This window comes from Schistocerca gregaria, chromosome 2, assembly GCF_023897955.1.
Source record: "Schistocerca gregaria isolate iqSchGreg1 chromosome 2, iqSchGreg1.2, whole genome shotgun sequence".
NCBI lineage: Eukaryota > Metazoa > Arthropoda > Insecta > Orthoptera > Acrididae > Schistocerca > Schistocerca gregaria.
This window is the reverse complement of record NC_064921.1, coordinates 718,717,967-718,744,260: the sequence shown is the minus strand read 5'-3', so window position 1 is coordinate 718,744,260 and position 26,294 is coordinate 718,717,967.

The following is a 26,294-nucleotide window of genomic DNA, read 5'->3' as shown; positions in this document are numbered from 1 at the left end:
CTTTCAGCACGCTGTTCGAGATCGTAATAATAGAGAATTGTGAAGGTGGTTCGATGAACCCCCTGACAGACAGTTAAATGTGATTTGCACAGTATCCATGTACATGTAGATGAAATATTTTTCCACGAACTCATTGACCTTGTCTCACAGTGTGTTAAATGTATTAACAGTTATGGCGATTAGTTTTACAATAATATTGTGCTTACTTACTTTTAATCATCTGTTGATTTTATTTGAATGACTCTTATACATAGTTGATTGTATAGACAGGAAAATCAGTCAACACCACTGCTATATGCATGTTGTTGTTGTTGTTGTTGTCTTCAGTCCTGAGACTGGTTTGATACAGCTCTCCATGCTATCCTATCCTGTGCAAAGTTCTTCATCTCCCATATACATATATTGAAAAATCTCGTGAGAAATCCTGAGATGCACTTTGAGATTTGCTAATATAGACAGGAAAACCAGCCAACGGCCTAGCAGCTGTGGTGCCCGCCAGGGCACCGAAGCTGAGACCTGTCGGATCTGGCTAGCACTTAGATTGTTGGCCGTCCAAATCTGTTGAGCGCTCTTGGCAAGCCGGGTGTACTCAAGCCCTTGTGAGGCCAGTTGGGGAGCTACATAACTGAGAAGTAGCGACTCCGTCACGAAAACTGACAACGACTGGAAGAGCAGTGGGTAGATGACACTAGCAAGTCTACATATCGTCCAGAGGTCATTTATAAGTCGCGTTGAACTGTGAATTCAGAAAAATGGGCACTCGTTTGAAAGCTTCACTTATATCAACGTTCCGTCAGAAAAACGTCCATTTGAACACCCATCAAATTATGTACAATACGTTCCACCTCGGAGGAAGGCAATGGACCTTGCCAAGGACAGTGGCGCGGGTCCTCCGCACCGTCCCCTACGCTCCTCGGAGTATGGGACCTCATCATCATCATGTTCCATCCACTCTCAAAATTTCGCTCTTTACTACCTCCCAACTGACCTTGATAGAAATCTAATTGAAACAGATGTGTAGACCACTTAGATCAGTCAGTCATTGAAGAAATGATCTTCTACTTAAAAATTTGTAACTTGTTATTGTTGCCGGCATGAGTGGCCGAGTGGTTCTAGGCGCTACAGTCTGGAACCGCGCGACCACCACGGTCGCAGGTTCGAATCCTGTCTCGGGCATGGATGTGTGTGATGTCTTTAGGTTAGTTAGGTTTAAGTAGTTCTAAGTTCTAGGGGACTGATGACCAGAGCAGTTAAGTCCCATAGTGCTCAAAGCCATTTGAACCATTTTGTTAATGTTTTTCTACGCAAAATAAACTAAATGAATATGTTCATGCCCCCACAAAAATACAAAAGTTCCTTACTCTTACCTTCCTAAAAAAAATGATAAAAATAAAAAAAAAGTCTCTCATTATTTTGTAAGTTTCAGAGAAGACACCTCTTGCGAAACATTCTGTACATAAATCAAAATGAAACTATATGGTGCCAGAGTCTCAAACATTTATGATGTATATATGCAGATTGAAGCGATGAACGAAAACTTGTAACACGACCAGAATTCGAACCCGGGTCTTTTGCTCACTAGGTAGATGCACTGACCACTGCGCCACCCTGGCACAGGGACTTTGCACAACTGCATGTACAACACCGGCATTCCTTTCTCCTCAATCCAAATTCCTGTTAAACTGCATTTTTTTTAAATACGGACTATCATTTTCTATTACATATTCGTGTAGTACGTAAAGATATATGAATGTTTCCGTTGGACCACTTTCTTCGCTTTGTGATAGATGGCGGTGTAATAGTCGCAAACATATGGCTCACAATTTTCGACGAACAGTTGGTAACAGGTAGTTTTTTTAAATTAAAATACAGAACGTAGGCACGTTTGAACATTTTATTTCGGTTGTACCAGTGTGATACATGTACCTTTGTGAAATTTCATTTCTGAGAACGCGTGATTACCTGTAAATACCACATTAATGCAATAAAAGCTCAAAATGATGTCCGTCAACGTCAATGCATTTGGCAATACGTGTAACGACATTCCTCTCAACAGCGAGTAGTTCGCCTTCCGTAATGCTCGCACATGCATTGACAATGGGCTGGCACATGTTGTCAGGCGTTGTCAGTGGATCACGATAGCAAATATCCTTCAACTTTCCCCAGAGAAAGAAATCCGGGGACGTCAGATCAGGTGAACATGCGGGTCATGGTATGGTGCTTCGACAACCAATCCACCTGTCATGAAATATGTTATTCTACATCTACATCTACATCCGTACTCCGCAAGCCACCTGACGGTGTGTGGCGGAGGGTACCCTGAGTACCTCTATCGGTTCTCCCTTCTATTCCAGTCTCGTATTGTACGTGGAAAGAAGGATTGTCGGTATGCTTCTGTGTGGGCTCTAATCTCTCTGATTTTATCCTCATGGTCTCTTCGCGAGATATACGTAGGAGGGAGCAATATACTGCTTGACTCTTCGGTGAAGGTATGTTCTCGAAACTTCAACAAAAGCCCGTACCGAGCTACTGAGCGTCTCTCCTGCAGAGTCTTCCACTGGAGTTTATCTATCATCTCCGTAACGCTTTCGCAATTACTAAATGATCCTGTAACGAAGCGCGCTGCTCTCCGTTGGATCTTCTCTATCTCTTCTATCAACCCTATTCTATCAATACCGCTTCAACCGCACGCGAGCTATGTGCCGGACATCCATGATGTTGGAAGTATATCGCCTTTCTGTCATACAGTGAAACATCTTGTAGTAACATCGGTAGAACATTACGTAGGAAATCAGCATACATTGCACCACTTAGATCGCCACCGATAAAATGGGGGCCAATTATCCTTCCTCCCATGGTGCCGCAGCATACATTAAACCGCCAAGGTCGCTGATGTTCCACTTGTCGCAGCCATCGTGGATTTTCCGTTGCCCAAGAGTGCATATTATGTCGGTATACAATACCGCTTTTGGTGAATGACGCCTCCTCGCTAAATAGAAACCGTGCAAAAAATCTGTCACCGTCCCGTAATTTCTCTTGTGCCCAGTGACAGAACTGTACACGACGTATAAAGTCGTCGCCGTGCGATTCCTGATGCATGGAAATATGGTACGGGTGCAATCGATGTTGATGTAGCATTCTCAACACCGACGTTTTTAAGAGTTCTGATTCTCGCGCAGTTTGTCTGCTACTGATGTGCAGATTAGCCGCGACAGCTGCTAAAACACCTACTTGGGCATCATCATTTGTTGCAGATCGTGGTTGACGTTTCACATGTGGCTGAACACTTCCTTTTTCCTTAAATAACGTAACTATCCGGAGAACGGTCCGGACACTCGGATGATGTCGTCCAGGATACCGAGCAGCGTACATAGCACACGCCAGCTGGGCATTTTGGTCACATTAGCCATACATCAACACGATATCGACATTTTCGGCAATTTATAAACGGTCCGTTTTAACACGGGTAATGTATCACGAAGCCAATACCGTCCGCACTGGCGGAATGTTACTTGATACCACGTACTTATACGTCTGTGACTATTACAGCGCCATCTATCACAAAGCGAAAAAAGTGGTCCAACTAAAACATTCATATTTCTTTACGTACTACACGAATATGTAATAAAAATTGGGGTTCATATTTGAAAAGCGCAGATGATATCCGTTTGACTTATGGCAGCGCCATCTAGCGGGCCAACCATAGCATCATCTGGTTTCCCCCCTTCAAGCTAGACAAGTTTCGTGCTTTTATAGTTTTTTCGTTTGATTCTTATTTTGTGAGATATTTGGCCCGCTCACTATCAATGGACCACCCTGCACACGTTGTGAGTGTGCTACTAAGACTCGTGCCTCCACCAGACTTTACTCTGTCTTCAAATCTGCCACAGATCGCCGCTTATCCTGCTTTAAGAACAGGCAAGCCTCCAACCTCCATGTTTTGTGATGACAAGCGGACATCCAAAATTTTATCATCTAAGCGTGGATACACCATCCTTCAACCATTTTCTCTAGATCCTCAGAACAGTGGAATGCAACCAAATCAGCCATTTCCAAACTGCTCGTGACCGGACCGTAATAATCTTTCCTTTGTCAAACCTCTTGTCAGTGGGTGTCTCCACTCGACTCTGTCCCCCTTATATAAATTCCTTACGGCGTCACGTGACCACAGATCCACCAGGCGGCATTCAGTCTCGCTGCGGTTAGTTGTCATCACATTTTGGCGTCGTGTTAGTGCTGTAATATATGTGCATCTCAAATTGTGAAACTTCTTTCCTTTCACATTGAAGATATTTCAGAGGTTGTAAATCTATGCCACTTGTCTGTAGTAGATATTAAAGACCGCTCGATCGTGTGTGGTGGCCTAAATTCCATGCTGGGTGACTTTGGCTTGTTTCCAGAATGAAAGGTTTTTCTGTAACGAAGGTGATTGTATGCCTATGAAGAGCTTGACTAGGCGTAGGTCGAACTAGTTCGCCAGAAGACACTTCGGAACAAATGTTTGTGGAGTAGTTTCGGGAGGTGAATAGAGGCTTATGAACTTTATGAACGTTCTTTTCAAAAGTTTAAAAAACTTGACACTGTTTTAATAATTGAAACGTGACTTCACAAAGCCGTACACGAAGGCGTGTTGTCGATTTCAGGCTGGAATCAGGTCTCTCAGTGATTACAGGATCTTGCAATGTTCAGATAACTCTTTTTCGCTGTCTGACGACCAAGCCAGTTTAGGGGCCTGAGTATTTCGGTTATATCTCCAACATGTTCTGTATCAAATGCTTTGAGAGCTGCCACTTGAAAAGTAACAAAACAGCTGACGATGTGCTGTGATAGGGCACTAAAATATGTACCACCCAAATCATACATTTTCCGCAAACGTTTCAGGTGGCTCCATAAAAACACGGGAGAACTGCCGGACATCAGTAACGTTCTGCCACGATATTTTGGCGCCGAGTCTTCTGGCCATCTTCAGGTGAATGCCACTGTAGTAGTACTGGCGAGTACGCGCTGAGCTCCGCTATTTAAAGCCTTCTCAGGTGACATTGCGCATGCGCTGCTCAGCGTGCACGTTCATAACGGCTCCGTGCGCTGCGCCTCGCGCCCTCCACTGTGAAAGCCTAACGTATCGGTATCAGGTCGATTACCATCTTTATGCAGATAACAACGTCGACTACCAAGTTTCTCTATAACAGGATTCCAAGCAGAGTTTAGCTGATAACCGCTATCTCGATTGATGAGAGTCTCGTTGTCAGACAATCTTATTTCCACAGATTCATTGATAATCGAGCTCCAAGAGTTTGATGTATGGGCCAAAATTTTTGTGTCGTTGTAATTAATGGAATGGTCTGGGGAAACACAATGTTCGACTATTGCGGACTTGGTGGGTTGGAGAAGGCGAGTATGCCGTTGGTGTTCCACAATGCGTTCCTGCACAGTTTGTGTTGTTTGTCCTATATATGATTTGCCGCATTCACACGGAATTTAGTAAACACCTGGTTTACGCAGCCCCAGGTCGTCTTTAACGGATCCCACCAGTGATGAAATTTTGGAAGGAGGACGAAAGATGACTCTCACCTGATACTTTCTCAATATTCTGCCTATCTGTGAAGAAATATTCCCAATAAATGGTAGATAAACAGTCGACCTGAAGGCCTCTTCCTCTTCCTTGTTCCGTCGTTTGTAGGTCTTCATCACTCTCTTCACTTGCCTAGGTGAAAAGCCATTCTTCAAAAATACTTTTTGCGGGTGTTCCAGTTCTGCTTGAAGACTGCCGGCGTCACATTTCAGGTGGCCTTTCATCAGGAAGACGACCTCTTTTTAGTACTTTCTAGAAAGATTAATAATGTGTACAGTACAGTCCTTGTATGTGACATCACAGCGATGCTCTAAACTAAGGCACTGACTTTTAAAGGAGATTCTCGCCATGTGCTGAATACGTTTAAACGTGCCGGGATGAACGTTAGTTTTCATTAGTCAGACAGTTGGCATGAACTGAATTCATTCTGTTTTTAGTAAGTATGTAAAAGGCCCTCTGGTTTTTTTAATTTATTTTTTAACGAGGTACTTCTGTCATCAACACTGTCGTTCGTACAGGAAAGAAAAGTGCTAAACAGAAACAGAGACAAGTATGTGAAAAAATATTCGTGTAGCGGAAAAGAGAAATACTGGTGTCGGTAGTAGGTGGCCCGTGGCGACCTGCCTGTTACAAAGGCCTATTTTTTGACGTGACACGGCGCCGCCAACATCCTGCCCCCTATCGATAAACCTGCCACAAAATACAGCAGCCAGGCGGAGGACAGACATGACAATGGTGTCCAGAATAAACGCTGTCTCATAGGTAGCTGTGCAATAGCACGAACTGAGAATAAATACTGTCACAAGCAATCAGCACATATATGCTCAAAAAAAGCAGAGATGAATTCATCTCCCCGTTCTTACAAGTGCTGTTCTGTTATTAATCGCCGCTCCAGATTAGCCGAGCGGTCTGGTGCGCTGCAGTGATGGACTGAGCGGCTGGTTCCGGCGAAGGTTTCAGTCCTCCCTCGGGCATCGATGTGTGTGTTTGTCCTTAGGATAATTTAGGTTAAGTAGTGTGTAAGCTTAGCGACTGATGACCTTAGCCGTTAAGTCCCGTAAGATTTCACACACATTTGAACATTTTTATTGTTATTGTTCTCTTTGGACATTGTTGTTGTTGTGGTCTTCAGTCCTGAGACTGGTTTGATACAGCTCTCCATGCCACTCTATCCTCTGCAAGCCTCTTCATCTCCCAGTACCTACTGCAACCTACATCCTTCTGAATCTGCTTAGTGTATTCATCTCTTGGTCTCCCTCTACGATTTTTACCCTCCACGCTGCCCTCCAATACTAAATTGGTGATCCCTTGATGCCTCAGAACATGTCCTACCAACCGATCCCTTCTTCTGGTCAAGTTGTGCCACAAACTTCTCTTCTCTAATTCTATTCAATACCTCCTCGTTAGTTATGTGATCTACCCATCTAATCTTCAGCATTCTTCTGTAGCACTTTGGCCATTGTGACACATTTATTATCCATGTATGACACACAGGCTCAAATAGTGAGGATATCCTCAAGGATGAAAACACGTCATAAAACAAGATTACCTGATTTGTATAAAAGGATGTTATGCTAATGCCCCTTCCACAGACCCTAAGTGGAATGATCCTTATGGATGTGAAATAAGTCAGATCATTAAAAGAGCATACACACAATCTCACACATTAAAAATGATCGGAGGGCGCCTCAGACTACAAAACGTTTTTGATGATCATATAGTTTAATTGTTTCACTTTGAAGGGTGAGATTATAAATATGTTTGATGTGCGTTACAGGGCACATACGGGTAGATTGTTCTGTCCCTGGGTAAAAAGTTGATATGTATTTGCAGAAACACAGAGTTTTTGCAGATATTGTAGCTCTGTTCACACGAAAGAACAATCATTAGATACCACTGTTTCACACGTACACGGTGCTTTATTTAGCAGAAAGACCTCTCGCGATAGTTGAAGCGTCACCAGTGAGAATTGCTTTATTTCTATGTGAACTTCATAATCTATGGACACACTGACAACTGATAAATGAGTTGTTTTTATTTCATTATAGCAACATTTGACACAGGTTAAGTTGATAAATACGTGTGAACATCGAATGTATGAGCGCTTAATGGAAGCTGATTTTGAAATGAAATCACTTCTTTCAGAAACTATTATTATGTCCATAGATAAAAGTCTGATGTGTATGTGGATCACCACTTTGCAAAAATAATTCGCCATTTCCCATTAGAAATATTTTGTATTTTGGGAGAATACCTATTTATTTCAACAACAGGACAATGCTATACGCAGAGTGCTATAATTGTGGCAGTGCGTCTACTGTAAGCTATTGTTGATGGAGTACTGGTTGTGATATTATTACTTCTTTATTATATACACTGCCTGACAAAAAAGGAAATGTTCTCAGAAGGGCAGGATGAAACTAACTGGAATTTCACGATTTGAGAGGGCATATGATGTTATTCGGATCATTACAAAACTGACTTCCGCGGGCATGTACTGTACCGACAGGTCTACCCAAAGCACGACACACGACCCGTTTTCACAGGTCCTTAGTTGGAGCCTAGGTAGGACACACAGCTTTAAACTGCCAGGAAGTTTCATATCAGCGCACACTCTGCTGCAGAGCGAAAATTTCATTCTGGAAACATCCCCCAGACTGTGGCTAAACCATGCCTCTGCACTATCCTTTCTTACAGGAGCGCTAGTCTCGTAAATCTCGCAGGAAAGTTTCTGTGAAGTTTGGAAGGTAGAAGATGAGGTACTGGCGGAAGTAAAGGTGTGTGGACGGGTCGTGAGTCGAGCTTGGGGAGCTCAATCCTTATAGTACTTGCCCGCAAAAGGCACCGGACCCGAGTTCGACTCTCGGTCCGGCACACAGTGTTAATCTGCCAGGAAGTTTCGCATCTGAGGATCTTGCTGGCGACGGAAGTAGCTTAATATTGCGCAGATAGTTTACAGAGACACATGCCGTGTTTGGACGAGCGTTGTTTTGTTGAAACCTGGCACAGTGATAGCGTCGCATCAGTGGTAGTAGATGAGAATACACGATGTCCGTGATGTATTATTATGGCGTCAGAGATCCTTCAATCGTTGCTAGTCGTGACCTCAAGTTAAATCCGATGGTTTCCCATGCCATACCACCGGGAGGAACCAGGTTGTGCCTCTCCAAAATATCTGATGAATGGGACCTCTGATCAGACTCGCCAACGATGTCCATCACTGAACACAAAACACCTTCATCTCCAATGAATGCTTACCGGTCGCGTCGCCACTCCATATTCAGTCATTTTTGTTGTGATCGCAACGGCAGCCCACGCATGGAACGGTCAGTGATTAATTTCGGCGTGAACTCATCGGAAAAACGTTCCGGAAGCTCCCAGAATTTTTTTTTTTTGTACTCACTGGTACAAGTTGGCGCTAGAGACTTAATGCTTTATTAATTAACGGTGGGCGCATGTTCACCGAGCAGCTGCAGTGCAACAGTTTGAACGTCGTGCTGGTAGCAGTTGAAAACATTATGTGACTATATGTATCGAGCAGGACTAGGGGACAAAGTGACACTGCTACGGGGAAAGACGCTAGCACATGTTGTTTGTATTAAAACTTGTATTTTTATTGGTTTGATTATAAGTAATTAAGTTTTAAAAGCCTGAATTTCCGCACAATATTTTGTAAAAGATAATTTTATATTCTAAGTTTTATCACAGGTTTTCAAAACTCAAAAACTTGTCAGTTAATTACATATTCTGCAGATTATTTGAACGTTTCTTTTATCGAAATGATGTGGAACGAGACAGTTAACATGATATTTATACATGATTAGTGTTAACATTAATGAACACATTATTATTTTTCCTCCTACTCATGCAACTAAATATTTTTAGTAGCTACCAGTTTTTAAGTAGAAATTCGTCAATGGAAAACAGGGAGTTGTGAAGGAGCAATGATTTTATTTTGAATTTAACACTTCTTTCGCTACTTGTGAGATATTTTATGGTAGTGGGCAAATGATCAAAAATTCTTGTTGTATATTCAACTCCTTTTTCAGCCACTGACTGCATAAAAAATGGATAATAAAGGTCACCTGTCCCTCTAATGTTGTGGGGATGGACATCATTATTTTTCTTAAATTGTGATGGAGTGCTTAAGACGAATTTTATTAGCGAATGTGTATATTGTGACGAAGCAGTTAAAATGTCTAGCTCCTTCAACAGGTACATACATGTTGTCCGTGGGTGAACCTACATCTGTTCTTACTGCTCGCTTTTGGGCAATCAACACTTTCTTTCTACATGATGAGTTACCTCAAAAAATTATTCCACAAGATGTTATAGAGAGGAAATATCCTAAATATGTCAGGACGTTGATAACGTTTGTTTCCAAGATTAGCAGTACACGAAGAGCAAAAATAGCTGAACTCAGTTATCCGAGAAGTTGAGTAACAGGCTTCATCCAGATCAGGTTTTCATCAGTATGTATACCCAAAAATTTGGAGTATTCTACAATATTTACTGACTCCTGCTCAAGTGCTACACCAATCATTGGTGTGAATCTATGACTGAATGACTGAATGCAGTGTCTTTTTTTTTAATTTAGGGGAGTCCAATCTCAGAGAAACATTTAATAATTCTTTGGAAAATATTATTTACCAAGTCTCCTGTTCCTTTCTCTCTAATTGGATTTGTTGTAACACTAGAATCATCAGCAAAAAGTGGCAGTTTTGCTTCTTGAATGTTAAGAGGAATGTCATTCACAGAAATAAGGATTAAGACTCGACCCAAAATTGAACCTGTGGGACGTCCTTTGCTCTTTTCTCCAATCATTACAATTTTTTACCTTTCCGACACTGTCTGAATTATTCAGCAAACCTTCTGCATTCTGTGGGTTCATTATGATTCAAACCAGCTGTGTGTAAAGCCATCAGTTCCGGAAAACTTGATCTGCACAATCAAGCGCCTGTGAAAGAACACTAAAAATACCATCTGGCGATATAATATTATTTAAGGCCTGTACTATTTGATGAGTGAAAGTAAAATTAAATTATCAGTCGAGCAACCCTTCTAGAATCCAAACTGTGATACACTGAAGCGCCAAAGAAACTACTACAGGCATTCGTATTAAATTAAAGAGACATGTAAACAGGCAGAATAGGGCGCTGTCGTCAGCAATGCCTATGCAAGACAACATGTGTGTGGTGCAGTTGTTAGATCTGTTACCACTGCTACAATGACAGCTTATCAAGATTTAAGTGAGTTGGAATGTGGTGTTATAGTATGCGCCCGAGAGATAGGACATAGCCTCTGCGAGGTAGCGATGAAGAGGGGTTTTTCCCGTAAGACCATTTCACGTGTGTACCTTGAAGATCAGGAATCCGGTAAAAGATCAAATCTCCGACATCACTGCGGCAGGAAAAAGATCCTGCAACAACGGGACCTCTTCAACGCGACAGAAGTGCCACCCTTCCGAAAATTGCTGCACATTTGAATGCTGGGCCATCAACAAGTGTCAGCGTCCGAACCATTCAACGAAACATCATCGATATGGCCTTTCGATCCGAAGGCTGACTTGTGTACCTTTGATGACTGCAGCTATACGCATCGCCTAGGTCCCTCAACACCAGAATGGGATTGTTGAGGACTATAAACATGTTGCCTGGTCGGACGAATCCGGCTTCAAATCGTATCGAGTGGATGAAGGTGTACGGGTACAGAGACAACCTCATGAATCCATGGCCCCTGCATGTCAGCAGGGGACTGTTCGAACTAGTGGAGGCTCTCTAATGGTGTGGGGCGGGGAGTATGCAGTTGGAGTGGTATGGGACGACTGATACATTGAAATACGACTCTGACAGTTCACACATACGTAAGCATCCTGTCTGATCACCTGCATCCATCCACGTTCCTTGTGCACTTGAGGTATTCCAACAGGATAATGCTACACCCCACGCATCCAGACTTGCTACAGTGTGGTTCCAGGACCACTCTTCTGAGTTTAAACACTGCCGCTGGTCACCAAACCACCCAGACATGAACATTATTGAGCATATCTGGGATGCCTTGCAACGAAGTGTTCAGAAGAGATCTCCACCCCCTCGTACTCTTACAGATTGATGGACAGCCCGGCAGGATTCATGGTGGCAGTTCCTTCCAGCACTACTTCAGACACAAGTCGAGTCCATGCCACGTCGTGTTGCGGCACTACTGCGTGCTCGCGGAGACTCTACGCGATATAAGGCAGGTGTACCGGTTACGTTGCCTCTTCAGTGTATGATGAGTAAATTGTTTCCACTTAAGTATGCGACTACTCTTAAGTACATTACTTCCTTTTTATGACTGATTTAGATGTAGGTGTTGTATGATTGAGCACTGAGGACGGTAATTTCCCTGTCCGTCTGTTACTGGTCTCCCACCAATAATGCGGAATGAGACAGGCTGGTTGTTAGCAAATGGCGGATGCAGTGTGTCAAGGGTTCACGGTGTGCTTGATGCACAATAGGCCGATCCTTCTTTGTCGTTGTCAGACCCGGTCATCCGGAACGTTAACGACGAGTATGCCTGCCCAACGAGGGGCCACTGTTGCATCCGAAAGCTCAATACATCTGGATACCGATGATTCGAGCAGCCGGGCAAGTGGAGACCACCAATGACAACCCTTTAAAACTCTGTCAGTTGCTGACATGTCGCAAGAGTACACGGTATCTCCATGTCCTACAGAGTGATCAATCGACATCTCACGCTGTTCACCCCCTCATTATTCTACGAGGACTGGTAACAACATTAATAACAAACAAACTTAATCATTTGCATACTCGGCGACGATGTGTACACATACGTAATTAAACTGACAAGTGACCATTCCAGCTTGCCCGCGTGGCCGAGCGGTTCTAGGCGCTTCAGTCTGGAACCGCGCGACGTCTACGTTCGCAGGCTCGGGCGTGGATGTGAGTGATGTCCTTTGGTTAGTTTAGGTTTAAGTAGTTCTAAGTTCTAGGGGACTAATGATCTCAGATGTTAAGTCCCATAGTGCTCAGAGCCATTTCAACCATTGGACCATTCCTTCTGAACAGTTTACGTTTTTTCAGGCAATGTGCTTTGGCGACATTCATCGCGCACTTTTTCATTGTTCTGAACTTTCTATTTTGAATAATTTGATTTTCAGCCTCTAATTTCTGACTTCATGTTGCTATTGTCCGCCCCCGGTAGCTGTCAGCGCGACAAAATGCCAATCCTAAAAGGCCCGGTTTCGATTCCCGGCTGGGTCGGAGATTTTCTCCGCTCAGGGACTGGGTGTTGTGTTGTTCTAATCTTCATCATTTCATCCCCAACGACGCGCAAGTCGCCGAATTGGCGTCAAATTGAAAGACTTGAACCTGGCGAACTGTCTACCCAACGGGAGGCCCTAGTCACACGACGACATGTTGCTATTGCCCGAGCAGTGATATGTATTATTTGACATAGAGTCGTGACTGAAATGGAGAGGCAAGAAATATACTAAATGCAACTTAAAAAACAGTAAATAATAATCTTTTAGTGATGCTACAATTTTGATGACACACAGATTAAAACAAAATATTTGTCGTTTTGTTAGATGGCGTGTCTTAATAATAACTCATTGAAAGTCAGTTCCATGTACCGAGATATTTCTTTCGCTGTTATTTCTCGTTTGTTTCTATGTTCTGAACACAGTCTTTATGGAGGGCAATGAGTATAAAACAAACTTATTGAATATTAAATAAAGATCTTCTTATTTATTATTATTTAATTTCATGTACCGTCATTAAAGAAATTTGAGAAAGGAAGGAGGAGAGGGATGAGGAGAAAATAGAAGATTAGATGTGTTACAAACGAGCTTCAGTCAACAATAATTTTCACAAAATTAAAACGAGATACAACAAAATTCGTTATTTTAAGTAGAGTATTTTTATGTTCATAGATCACATATTTGGCCACGTTTCCCGTTTCACAGGTATTGAAATGAGGTGGAAGACGACTGAATAGAGACAGTGATGTGTATCTGAGACTGTACATTTTGGGAGGCGTCATCTATTTGGCTGAGAAATAAGAAATGGTGTTACGTAATTTCTAGAGTCATGTGTGAATTGGTGTGTGAGTGGATGTTTATAGCTGCGGAATAAATACTTCAATGGGCTGGAGTGCGAGAAATAGTTTGGGAATGACCTTTGAGACAATGTTTACTAATTTTGATAGAGACTGAGAACATCCTACGCACTACGTTGGTTGCAACTTTATACCCAGTGAGGGGCAAGGGGAGGTAACAGCACGTCCCTCTACATTTGTCCCAAGTAGACAAGTTCTTGCGAACAAAACTCATATTGCAAAACCGAAAAGACGAACATTTAATTTTTTTATTTTATTCATTTGTTTATTGGATTATTTTACCTGGTAATAATTCAGGAAAAACATAAAATGGATGCTGACTATTAGCAAACGTACCCAGGCTCATTGGCGTGAAATCTGAAAACTTGTTCGTCATTTACCGTAAAGCTAATACGATTTTTTATTTGTGAGGATTCACATCCTCCAAACGCTTCATAAACGTAAACATGGTCCGTAGTAGGCTGTAGACATTTTTATTTAACCGTACGATTAGCTAATTTCGACTGCTTGTCATTGTCAGGATCGTAATTTGTTGTGACAGACTGTGAGAAAAAATTATCAACTGCTGTCAGTTAGCATGTGGTTGAGCTTGACAACAAGTAGTCGAAATTAGGTAATCACACAATTAAATAGAAATCACATTACAGCCTATGCTGCAGAACATGTTTAAGTTTATTAAACTAATAAGAGTTGCTCCTCCTCTCCCCCCTCCCCCCCTCTCTATCTCAGACGCTGGGCACGCTCTTCTCTTGGTTGCAGCACGTTAGGAATAGATTTTGCGCAGATTTTTGAATTGTTTGTTATGGTAGTTAGGGCAGATATCAAGGTGAATTTCGTGGTTAGTAGGTACCGGTGGCACAGGATGATATGAACGTCTACAGTAGTAGAAGACCATTCTGAAACATAAACGTATGGAGGAACTGCAATTTTTATTCAAGTATGAAATATTTCTGATATCTTATCGTAGTCATATTAATTCTTAAACTGAATTTAGCAGTTGTGTAGCTAACGAATACGGCACACTTTACATCGGCCACCTATGAGAAAATTTAGAGCGTCAAACGGTAACTGACAACGTGCTACTGGACATAACACAGTGTTTCAGTAAGTGGTAGATTACAGGAATGGGGGCCCCTCTATTGATGCTGAATTAGCTGCGAGTACTGTACCCCTTAAAGCCAGCCTTACCTCTTCAAGCTATCAAACTCGCTTGACATTACCTTCAGTACAGTTACACTTCACCCCACCATGTGAATTCCGCCTAATTAAGTTTTCAACACTACCACACTTAGGTAGGTTTACTATGCTTATAGTTATATAGAGAAACTAATTCCAGTAAAAGTTAGCTATCTAGTGGAGGGCAAATGTCCCCAAAATAAGTGGTCGTACATTCGTAGCTACATCGAAACCAAATCAAAGTTGAAGCTCATCAGAATTCACAGAGTTTCTTCAAACTCCAAGTGTGCCTGTGTCACAAATGCCACAAGAATTTTCACTCAAGTAAGAATTTATGTTTCATAAATGGCACACGACACTTGGTCTGTGTTGTTGAGATGCAGTTAATGCTCTTTGTCATGCGGGGTTACCGCAAGTGGCCAACAAAGTTCAGAAATAATTAATTAAATATTTTCCAATCTGACAAACGCCATTAAATCATGAGTTGCGACCAAACGTTCGTCAGCGACGATAATATCATAACACTTGAATAATTAAGAGCTTGCCAGTACGCCGCACAGAACCTAACTTCATACTCTGAAGTGGTAAGTAACACTCATTAACTAATTTCGTGTAATCCTCGGCAGTTTGCCGTCAGCAGAAACATGCTTAAAACACATTTATTAAGTTCACTGCCTTAGTACATTAGCAGAGCTTACAGTACAATCCCGACGGAGCGACACTCGACACATGTACTTCCGGTTCAACGTCCGAGCCGCCTCTCTTCTGACAGTGGCGTGTCGCCCCACTGTGCTTAATTGTTGGCAGCAATTACGTCAGACACTACAGGTACAAGTATTAACTCTACTTTAATTATATCTCTCTTTACGATTTACTGGTACGGAGACACTCTAGACTCTACTTTAGTAAATACTGTGAATTCTCTAATGCCTGCCATAATACATCTACATCTACGTGATTACTCTGCTATTCTCAATAAAGTGCCTGACACAGAGTTTCATGTAGCACCTTCATGCTGTCTCTCTACCGTTCGATTCTCGAACGGCGCAAGGGATAAACGAGCACATACATTTTTCTATGCGAGCCCTGATTTCTCTTATTTTATTGTGATGACCATTTCTACCTGTGTAGAATGTTTCCGAAACCGGAGGAGAAAAGTGATGACTGAAATTTCATGAGAAGATCCCATCGCAACGAGAAACGCGTTTGTTTTAATTATTGCTAATCCAATTCACGTATCATTTCTGTGGCACTATCTCTCCTATTTCGCGATAATACAAAACGAGCTTCCCTGCTTTGAACTTTTTCTACGTCATCCGTCAGTCCCACCTGATGCGGATCCCATATCGCACAGCAATGCTCCACGACAGGGCGGATAGAGTGGTGTAAGCAGTCTCTTTAGTAGTCCTATTGCACCTTTTAAGTGTCCTGCCAACGAATCGCTCTCTTTCGTTTGCTCTACCCAAAACATTATCTATGTGACCATTCCTATTTAGGTTATTTGCTGGTGTTATCCCTAAGTATTTAGTTGAATTTATAGCCATCAGATTTGTGTGCCTTATCGCGTAAATGAAATTTAACGAATTTCTTTTAGTACTCGTTTGAATAACTTCACACTTTTCTTTATTCAGGGACAATTGCCACTTTTCGCACCATACAGATATCTTATCTAAATTATTTTGCAATTCGTTTTGGTCATCTGATGGCTTTACAAGACAGTAAACGAAAGCATCATATGCAAACAATGTAAGAGGACTACTCAGATTGTCTCCTGTGTCGTTAATATACACTCCTGGAAATGGAAAAAAGAACACATTGACACCGGTGTGTCAGACCCACCATACTTGCTCCGGACACTGCGAGAGGGCTGTACAAGCAATGATCACACGCACGGCACAGAAGACACACCAGGAACCGCGGTGTTGGCCGTCGAATGGCGCTAGCTGCGCAGCATTTGTGCACCGCCGCCGTCAGTGTCAGCCAGTTTGCGTGGCATACGGAGCTCCATCGCAGTCTTTAACACTGGTAGCATGCCGCGACAGCGTGGACGTGAACCGTATGTGCAGTTGACGGACTTCGAACGAGGGCGTATAGTGGGCATGCGGGAGGCCAGGTGGACGTACCACCGAATTGCTCAACACGTGGGGCGTGAGGTCTCCACAGTACATCGATGTTGTCGCCAGTGGTCGGCGGAAGGTGCACGTTCCCGTCGACCAGGGACCGGACCGCAGCGACGCACGGATGCACGCCAAGACCGTAGGATCCTACACAGTGCCGTAGGGGTTCGCACCGCCACTTCCCAGCAAATTAGGGACACTGTTGCTCCTGGGGTATCGGCGAGGACCATTCGCAACCGTCTCCATGGAGCTGAGCTACGGTCCCGCACACCGTTAGGCCGTCTTCCGCTCACGCCCCAACATCGTGCAGCCCGCCTCCAGTGGTGTCGCGACAGGCGTGAATGGAGGGATGAATGGAAACGTGTCATCTTCAGCGATGACAGTCGCTTCTGCCTTGGTGCCAATGATGGTCGTATGCGTGTTTGGCGCCGTGCAGGTGAGCGCCACAATCAGGACTGCATATGACCGAGGCACACAGGGCCAACACCCGGCATCATGCTGTGGGGAGCGATCTCCTACACTGGCCGTACACCTCTGGTAATCGTCGAGGGGACACTGAATAGTGCACGGTACATCGAAACCGTCATCGAACCCATCGTTCTACCATTCCTAGACCGGCAAGGGAACTTGCTGTTCCAGCAGGACAATGCACGTCGGCTTGTATCCCGTGCCACCCAACGTGCTCTAGAAGGTGTAAGTCAACTACCCTGGCCAACAAGATCTCCGGATCTGTCCCCCATTGAGCATGTTTGGGACTGGATGAAGCGTCGTCTCACGCGGTCTGCACGTCCAGCACGAACGCTGGTCCAACTGAGGCGCCAGGTGGATATGACATGGCAAGCCGTTCCACAGGACTACATCCAGCATCTCTACGATCGTCTCCATGGGAGAATAGCAGCCTGCATTGCTGCGAAAGGTGGATATACACTGTACTAGTGCCGACATTATGCATGCTCTGTTGCCTGTGTCTATGTGCCTGTGGTTCTGTCAGTGTGATCATGTGATGTATCTGACCCCAGGAATGTGTCAATAAAGTTTCCCCTTCCTGGGACAATGAATTCACGGTGTTCTTATTTCAATATCCAGGAGTGTAGATCAGGAACAATAGAGGGCCTGTAACACTTTCTTGGGAAACGCCGGTTGTTAGTTCTGTATTACTCAATGACTTTCCGTCTAGTACTACGAATATCAGATGACGTTTTATGCCTGCCGCCGGCTTTAAACGTACAATTTTTCCAGCATATCGAGGGTGGATTGAAGTCACATCGACTATAAATGTATGAGTGGGGTACCTATTTGAAATGTGACTCAAGTTTTCTTTGAACAGTTCAGCAACTATATCTTCTGCGTTGGGCGGTCGGTAAAACGATCCAATTAATACTTTAGTCCGATTGTCAAGTATAGCTTCTACCTATATTATTTCGCAGGAACTATCTACATCACTCTGGACTCGCATTCGGTTCAATCCCGCTTCCTGCCATCCTGATTTAGGTTTTCCGTGATTTCACTAAATCGCTCTAGACAAATGCCGGGATGGTTCCTTTGAAAGGGCATTGCCGACTTCCTTCCCCGTCCTTCTCTAATCCGATGAGGCCGATGACATCGCTGTCTAGTCCCCTTCCCCAAACAACCCAACCAACTATCTACTTCAATTTCACTACAAGGTAAACTGCTTCTGACGTCAATATGTATACCACCACTAACTGTATTTAATCTATCCATTCTGAACACTTTCGGCTGAACTTATTTCCGGCTCTAGTCAGCTTTCTGTACCTACAACAATTTGAGCTTCAGTGCTTCCTATTAGGGCTTGGAGCTCTGGTTCTATACCAACACAGCTACGACAATTCTCAACTACAATACCGATTCTTGCTACAACTACCTTACTATGTTTTACTTGCCACCTTTTAGATGGACGGACTTTCTGAGGTTTCCTGAGACCCTCTAACCTAAAAACCCGTCCAGTCCCTTCCACACAGCCCCCGCTACCCGTGTAGCCGCTTCCTGTATATAGTGGACTCCTGACATATTAAGAGGAACCCGGAAACCAACCACCCGATGGCGGAAGTCAAGGACTTTGCAGCCCACACCGTCACAGAACCGCCTGAGCCTCTTATTCAGACCCTCCACTCGGCCAAAGGACCACAGTCGAATCTATCGACGATACTGCAGGTGGTAAGCTCCACCTTAATCTCGCTAGCAAGACTGGCAGTCTTTACGATTTCCGATAGCCGCCCGAAACGAGAGAGAACCTCCTCCGATCCAAAGCTGATATGGAGTGTTTTCCCGTTGGCTGTGTCCGCTGCTGGACTTGTCCACAGCAACTAAAATGAAGGGATGTTTGCCCCTCGAAATTGCGTCTTAATTTATGCTTGGGCTTCTTTTTAAGTATCCCTGAACCAGCGCCTCCACTTTCCAAATCCCTCTGGCTTAGCTTGCTACTCTGACTGCGAGGTGGTTTCTTCGCGCTCCAGTCGCTGATGATTGTAACTCCTGGTAGGCTCGCTGAATTAAAACTAAATTATCTCAACTATATACAAGACGATTCAGCTACCCATACCTCTGGGTTTTATCTATCCTGTAACGCCTTCAAACAACGCACGAGATTTTCATAGTCACTCGCTTGCTACGTGCAATCTGTTAGTGCCACAGGAACAGGACCTTTTGTCGGAATTTTAATATACTTACATATTGTACCGTGATACGTTTCAGCTGGAGGCCACTGTTTTCACATTATTCAATAAAATTTATTTATTTATTGATTTATTTAATCTGGCAAGATTAGGGCCATCAGGCCCTCTCTTACATCTAACCACACATTCTACTTATTTTACATTCCTATGTCTTAGTAGGGATGTTAAATTGCACCTAGTACAAAACGTGAAATGAACAATTACAAAGGCACACTTGGAAAAATACAAACATACAGAGTTTATATTCGTAGATGATAAGTACTGTTATAATTAGATATTATGAAAGAGACAGATTTTAGATAGGAGTGCTAGCAGCAGGGAGTATGAGGGAGATGACGGTGAAGGAAGGAGAAGAATAGAGACATGACGAAACATAATTAAGGAAGTATAAAGGAAAAGACGATGCGTGTCTAATAGAGATAGATGAAGAGGAAGAAGAGAAAGGAGCAAGATAGGAGACACTAGCTTTGCTATTTGACAGAGAAGAAGATTAGCCTTGTACATCAAACGCTTTTGAAGTTCACTTTAGCACGTTTTTCGTGAATAATCCGAAAACTTCATCCCGTACCGACAACGTACCTCAATAAAAAATTTAACTACATTTAATTTTCGACAAAAAGTTCTAGTTCATATTTTCTGTATAACTAATAGTTTGCATTACGTGAGAAAGTGAATTTTAAAATCATGCGCATGTTATTTGATGACGCTGCAGGTTACAAAAACCCATACGTAGGGGCAGCTTAATCAAGCTATGTATTCCAACAGTTATGCTGTTTTCAGTATTCTTAGAGTAAACAAGTGATGCATCAATTAACATATTTCCCATCTAATTACTTTTATTAATTATTAAGCCTAACTGTGTAACTCGTGTAATTGTCAACTCGAGCGTGTGCAGTGTTATCAAAGCACACAACTTCATCTCAATTAAGGTGAGATGAGAGAGGCAGGAAAATCTTTGAGGCAACATTAGCAACATGGTGACCATATGAGAAACTGCCATCTTCGATTAATTTCCTAATCTTCAAATGGATAGGGGATCATGTAACATGTCAAACAGAGAATTACTCGTGAAAAATAATTGTGCCTTTCCTTGGTTCATAAGTTTATTCATCCTCGTATGTGTGACAGATGCTTATTCCTTACAGATGATGTGAAACACGATGGCCTTAACGCAGATAGAATGCATTGAGAGTGTTCTGATATCAGGAGGGAGGAATAACCCTGTTGTAGGATAGGATTTCAGCTAACCCCACACAGACAGACCGATAGTTAGTGGTGAAATTTTCACGAATTTCCATGACACTTGCTCTTTCGCAGACAATACGAATTCTGGACAATTGAAAATGGCTATGGATGAAGTAACATCAACCGCTATTCTGGAAGCTGTCAGTAAGAGTCCAAAAAGTAATACTCAACGAATCTCACATGAGAATGGGCCCATCCAATACTGAGAATTTTGATCCCACGCAAACAGCACCTTTACAAAATACGAATGTTACGAAATCTCACTGTGGACGATGCGGACTGCCAGGTCAGCGTGTGGAGTGGATGAGATGCAAGTTATATGAAAACTGTCGTTTCCATTATCACTTACTTTTTGCGAAAGAAGCTAGCTTCTTTGTGATCAGAGAGACAAGTAAACAGAATCACAGATACTGTCAGATGTCAGCCCTCACTGGATGAACCCATCGAAGGCAGTTAGCAGACAGAAACTGATGGTTTGGGGTGGAATGTGGGGTTTTCACATTGTTGGGTCCTTCTTGCTTCAGGGCATATTACCAGCATCGACGAACGTTTTCTGCCATTCCTGCTGTCTTAAGACGAGACATTTCCAAATCTCTTTCAGTACAATGATGCTTCATGTTTTTGCGGGCTAGCTGTCCTGGCACACCTGGATATCCTATTTCCCCAAAGGTGGATAGGAAGTAGAAGTCCAGAGCAGCGGCCGACACGTTCTCCGGGTTTGGGTCCTTTATTCCCGCGTCTAGGGGTAGCGTCTTTGGTTAGTAATCAAAACGTTATCGGTTCCGGGTTAGAAACCCGCCACTGCTTGAATTTTGATTAATAATCATCTTTGGTGGCCGAAGGCTTCCGGCATAAGAAGTCACCCCCATTCTGCCAACGGCCTTGTCAAAGAGAGCAGAGGGGTGGAGAGAGGTTCAGGACACTCTCTTGTCCTTGAGGTAGGAAACTTCCCCTAAAGGCGGAAGAATCAGGAGTGATGAACCACATGAGGATGCAGGAAGCAAAGGAAACCACTGCAATAAAGACACGTAACGCGTATCCACATGACAAGTGATCTGTAATAGAAAAGTGTCATGATGACCTCTCCATTGGCAAAATTTTCCGGAATAGTCCCCCACCGGCTGCGCTGGCCGTGCGGTTCTAGGCGCTCCAGTCCGGAACCACGCGAGTGCTACGGTCGCAGGTTCGAATCCTGCCTCGGACATGGATGTGTGTGATGTCCTTAGGTTAGTTAGGTTTAAGTAGTTCTAAGTTATAGGGGACTGATGACCTCAGATTTTAAGTCCTATAGTGATCAGAGCCATTTTTGAATTGGCCCCCATCCGGATCTCTGGCAGGAGGTTGACGAAAGAGAGGTGACTATGAGAGAAAGCATGAATAACCAACAGAAGGATAACGTTCTACGAGTCGGGACGTGGAATATCGGAAGCTTGAACGTTGTAGGGAAGCTAGAAAATCTGAAAAGGTGAATGCTTAGGCTCAATCTAGGTATAGTAGGGGTTAGCGAAGTGAAATGGAAATAGGACAAGGATTTATGATCAGATGAGTATAGCGTAATGTCACCAGCAGCGGAAAATGGTATAACGCGAGTGGGATCCGTTATGAGTAGGAAGGTAGGGCAGAGAATGTGTTACCAGCAAACCAACACCGACAACGGTAGTTTAGGTATACATGCCGACGTAAGCAGAAGGTGAAGAGATAGAGAAAGTATATGAAGATACTGAAAGATTAGTACAGTACGTAAAGGGTAATAAAAATCTAATAATCATCCAGGACTGGGATGGAGTTACAGGGGAAGGAGCAGAAGAAATATTGACAGCAGAATATAGGCTGTAGACAACGAATAAGAGAGGACAAAGATTGAGTTCTGTAATAAAGTAAAGCTAGTAACAGCAATTACTCTGTTCAAGAATCACAAGAGGAAGAGATATAGTAGGAAAAGGCCGGGTGATACGGGAAGAATTTAGTTAGATTACATCATGAACAGATGGAGATTACGAAATCAGATACTGGATTGTGAGGCGTATCCAGAAGCGGATGTAGATTCAAAAGTCAGATCGCAAAGTAGTAGTGATGAAGAGGCTGTAGTTTAAGAGGTTAGTCAGGAAAAATCATTAAGCAAAGCAGTGGGATACAGATGTACTGACGATGTATACTTGAAGTTCTCTAAGGCTTCAATTACTCATATTTATGAGGAATAGGTATGTGAGTAGGCAGTATAGTTGAAGAGGTATAGACATCTCTAAAAAGGGCAATCACAGAAGTTGGAAAGGCAAACATAGGAACAAAGAAGAATCTATGGGTAAGAGAATAAATACTTGAGTTAATGGATGAGAGAAGGAAGAACAAAAATGTTAAGGGCAATTCAGGAATACAGAAATAAAAGTCGCTGAGAAATGGAATAAATAGGAAGTGTATGGAACCTAAGACGAAATGGCTGTATGAAAAACGTGAAAAGAAATCGATAAAAGGAATGATTGTCAGAAGGACTGATTCAGCATACCGAAAAATCAAAACAACCTTCGATGAAGTTAAAAGCAAGGGTGGTAACATTAAGAGGGCAACTGGAATTACACTGTTAAACGCAAAGCGGATAGATGGAAAGAGTACATTGAAAGCCTCTATGAAGGGGAAGAATTATGTAATATGATAGAAGAAGAAACAGGAGTCGATTTAGAAGAGGCAGGGGATTCAGAATTAGAATCAGAATTTAAGAGGGCTTTGCAGGACTTAACGTCAAAAAAGGCAGAAGGGATAGATAACATTGCATCAGAATCTCTAGAATCAATGGGGGAAGTGACAAAAAAAACGACTATTTACATTGGTGTGTTGAATGTATAGTGTGGCGACATACCATCTGACTTTCGGAAAAATATCATTTACACGATTCCGATGACTGCAAGAACTGAAAAGTGCGAGAACTATCGCACAATCACCTTACAGCTTAAGCATCCAAGATGCTTAGAAGAAGAATATACAGAGGAATGGAAGATTGAGGATTTGTTAGATGACGATTAGTTTGGCTTTATGAAAGGTAAACGCACCAAAGAGGTAATTACGACGTTACGGTTGACGGTGGAAAACTGAAGAAAAATCATGATACGATGATAGGACTTGTCGATCCGGAAAAACGGTCGACGATGTTAAGTGGTGAAAGATGTTCTACTTTTTGAGTAAAGTTGGGGTAAGCTATAGGGAGAGACGATTAATATGCAACATGTAAAAGAGCCAAGACGGAATAGTAAGACTAGACGACAAAGATCGAAGTGTTCGGATTAAAAAGGCTCTAAGACATGAATGTACTGTTCAATCTGACTATCGAAGAGGCAATGATGGAAATAAAATCAAGGTTTAGGAGTGGAATTAAAATTCAGGTGAAAGGATATCAATGAAACGATTCGCTGATTACATTGCTATCCTGAGTGAAAGGGAAGGAGAATTACATGATCTGCCGTATGCAATGAACAGTCGAATGAGTACAGAATATGGATTGAGAATAAAACCAAGAAAGACGAAAGTAATGAGGAGTAGCGGAAATGAGAACAGCGAGAAACTTAACATCAGGATTGACGGTCACGAAGTAGTTGAAGCTAAGGAATTCTGCTACCTAAGGAGCAAAATAACCAATGACAGAGGACATCAAAAGCAGACTAGCAATGTCAAAACAGGCATTCCTGGTAAAGAGAAGTGTACTAGTATCAAACATGGGCCTTAATTTGAGGAAGAAATTTTTTAGAATATTTTACAACATTGTATGGCAGTGACACATGGACTACAGTAAAACCGGAACAGAAGAGAATGCAGGCATTTGAGATGTGGTGCTGCTGACGAATGTTGAAATTTAGGTATAATGATAAGGTAATCATTAAGGAGGTTCTTCGTAGAATCAGAGAGGAAAGAAATATGTGGAAAACACTGACAAGGTGACAGGACATGTGTTAAGACATCAGGTAATAGCTTCCATGGTATTAGAGGGAGCTGCAGAAGGCAGAAACTGTATAGGAAGACAGAAATTGGAATACATCGAGCAAATAATTGAGGATGAAGAGGTTGGCACAGGAGAGTAGTTCGTGACGGGCCGCATCAAAGCAGCCATAAAACTGACTACTCAGTATATATATATATATATATATATATATATATATATATATATATATATATATATATATATATATATATATATATATATATATATTTTGTGTTAAGGCCTCGTCGCTACTGCTATGGAGGCCCAGTTGCCATTGATGTTACTGTAGGCCGAGTTTGTGAGTTATGGCTTCTGGTGTAGTACACCGCAAAGCAATTTCTCCCTGCCACTATTACACAGTTATGCCCTATGGTCAGGCAACAGGATAGGAGGACGAAGGTTCTACAAAATTCCAACAATTTAGTAAAAAAGTGACAAAAATTATTTAAAAATGTTTACATATCTTTGTGACTTGTTGAATAACAAAGTCAGAAACAATTTTTGTAACGTAACACAAATAAAAGGCCTCAATGGCTAAGTGCAAATAATCGTAGGAAAACTTCCCAGCACTTTGCAAATATAATTTACAACAACTTTCAGGCACCTCTAATAGTTCACTAAACGTCGTTACCTGTCTACGTCAACCCTGGACGATGATCTATAACCAAGGGGCGAGAATTGCTCTTCTGTCTTCCGAGTAGGCTGCTGTCCGCTGCCTTCTTGTCATTGGAGGGTTGTACTCTGGCGGCAATTAGCCGAGACGAAGTCGATATCTTCATCCCAGGCGGCGCCCATGGCGCTGGTGGAACTCACGCAAGTGTCGAGTCTTTAGGCACTGGCGCCAGCTCCCGTCTTTGCCCCTGTGGTGCTTTTGCCCTGGCTGTATCTTGTTCAGACGACCGTTTACAATTAAAGTTAAGGAAATTAGAGCCGTCGCTCGCAAAAATTAAGTCTTTGAGAGCCTATGAGTGCATTTCTAAGAGTGCTGGACTGAAGTCTGTTGCTAACTGTGGCTTAACATATGTGGCTTGCCTTTAATGTATTCTTTTTTTAAAATTCTGTGACTAGCTTTATCGCTTGATATTTTTTTTTTTTGTAATCTGGATTCGCAGGAAAAAGCGGATCAGGTCATAGTTGTGGAATGGGGCCAAAACCAGTTACTGTCAGTTGCACAAAACATACAAACATTATTTTCCTAAAACACTTAATTACACATGCCCTTAAAAGCATTCAAAAACAATACGGCTGAAGGCTTAAAGCCTGGATAACAAGAATTTTAGATAAGAAAATTTTAAATGGTTTTAAACAAGTGACTTTTTCAAATTTTAATTTAAGGCAGCTGAAGGCCTTATCTTAAAGTATTTCACGTAAAATTCGGCTGAAGGCTACATACTGAACATAGACCA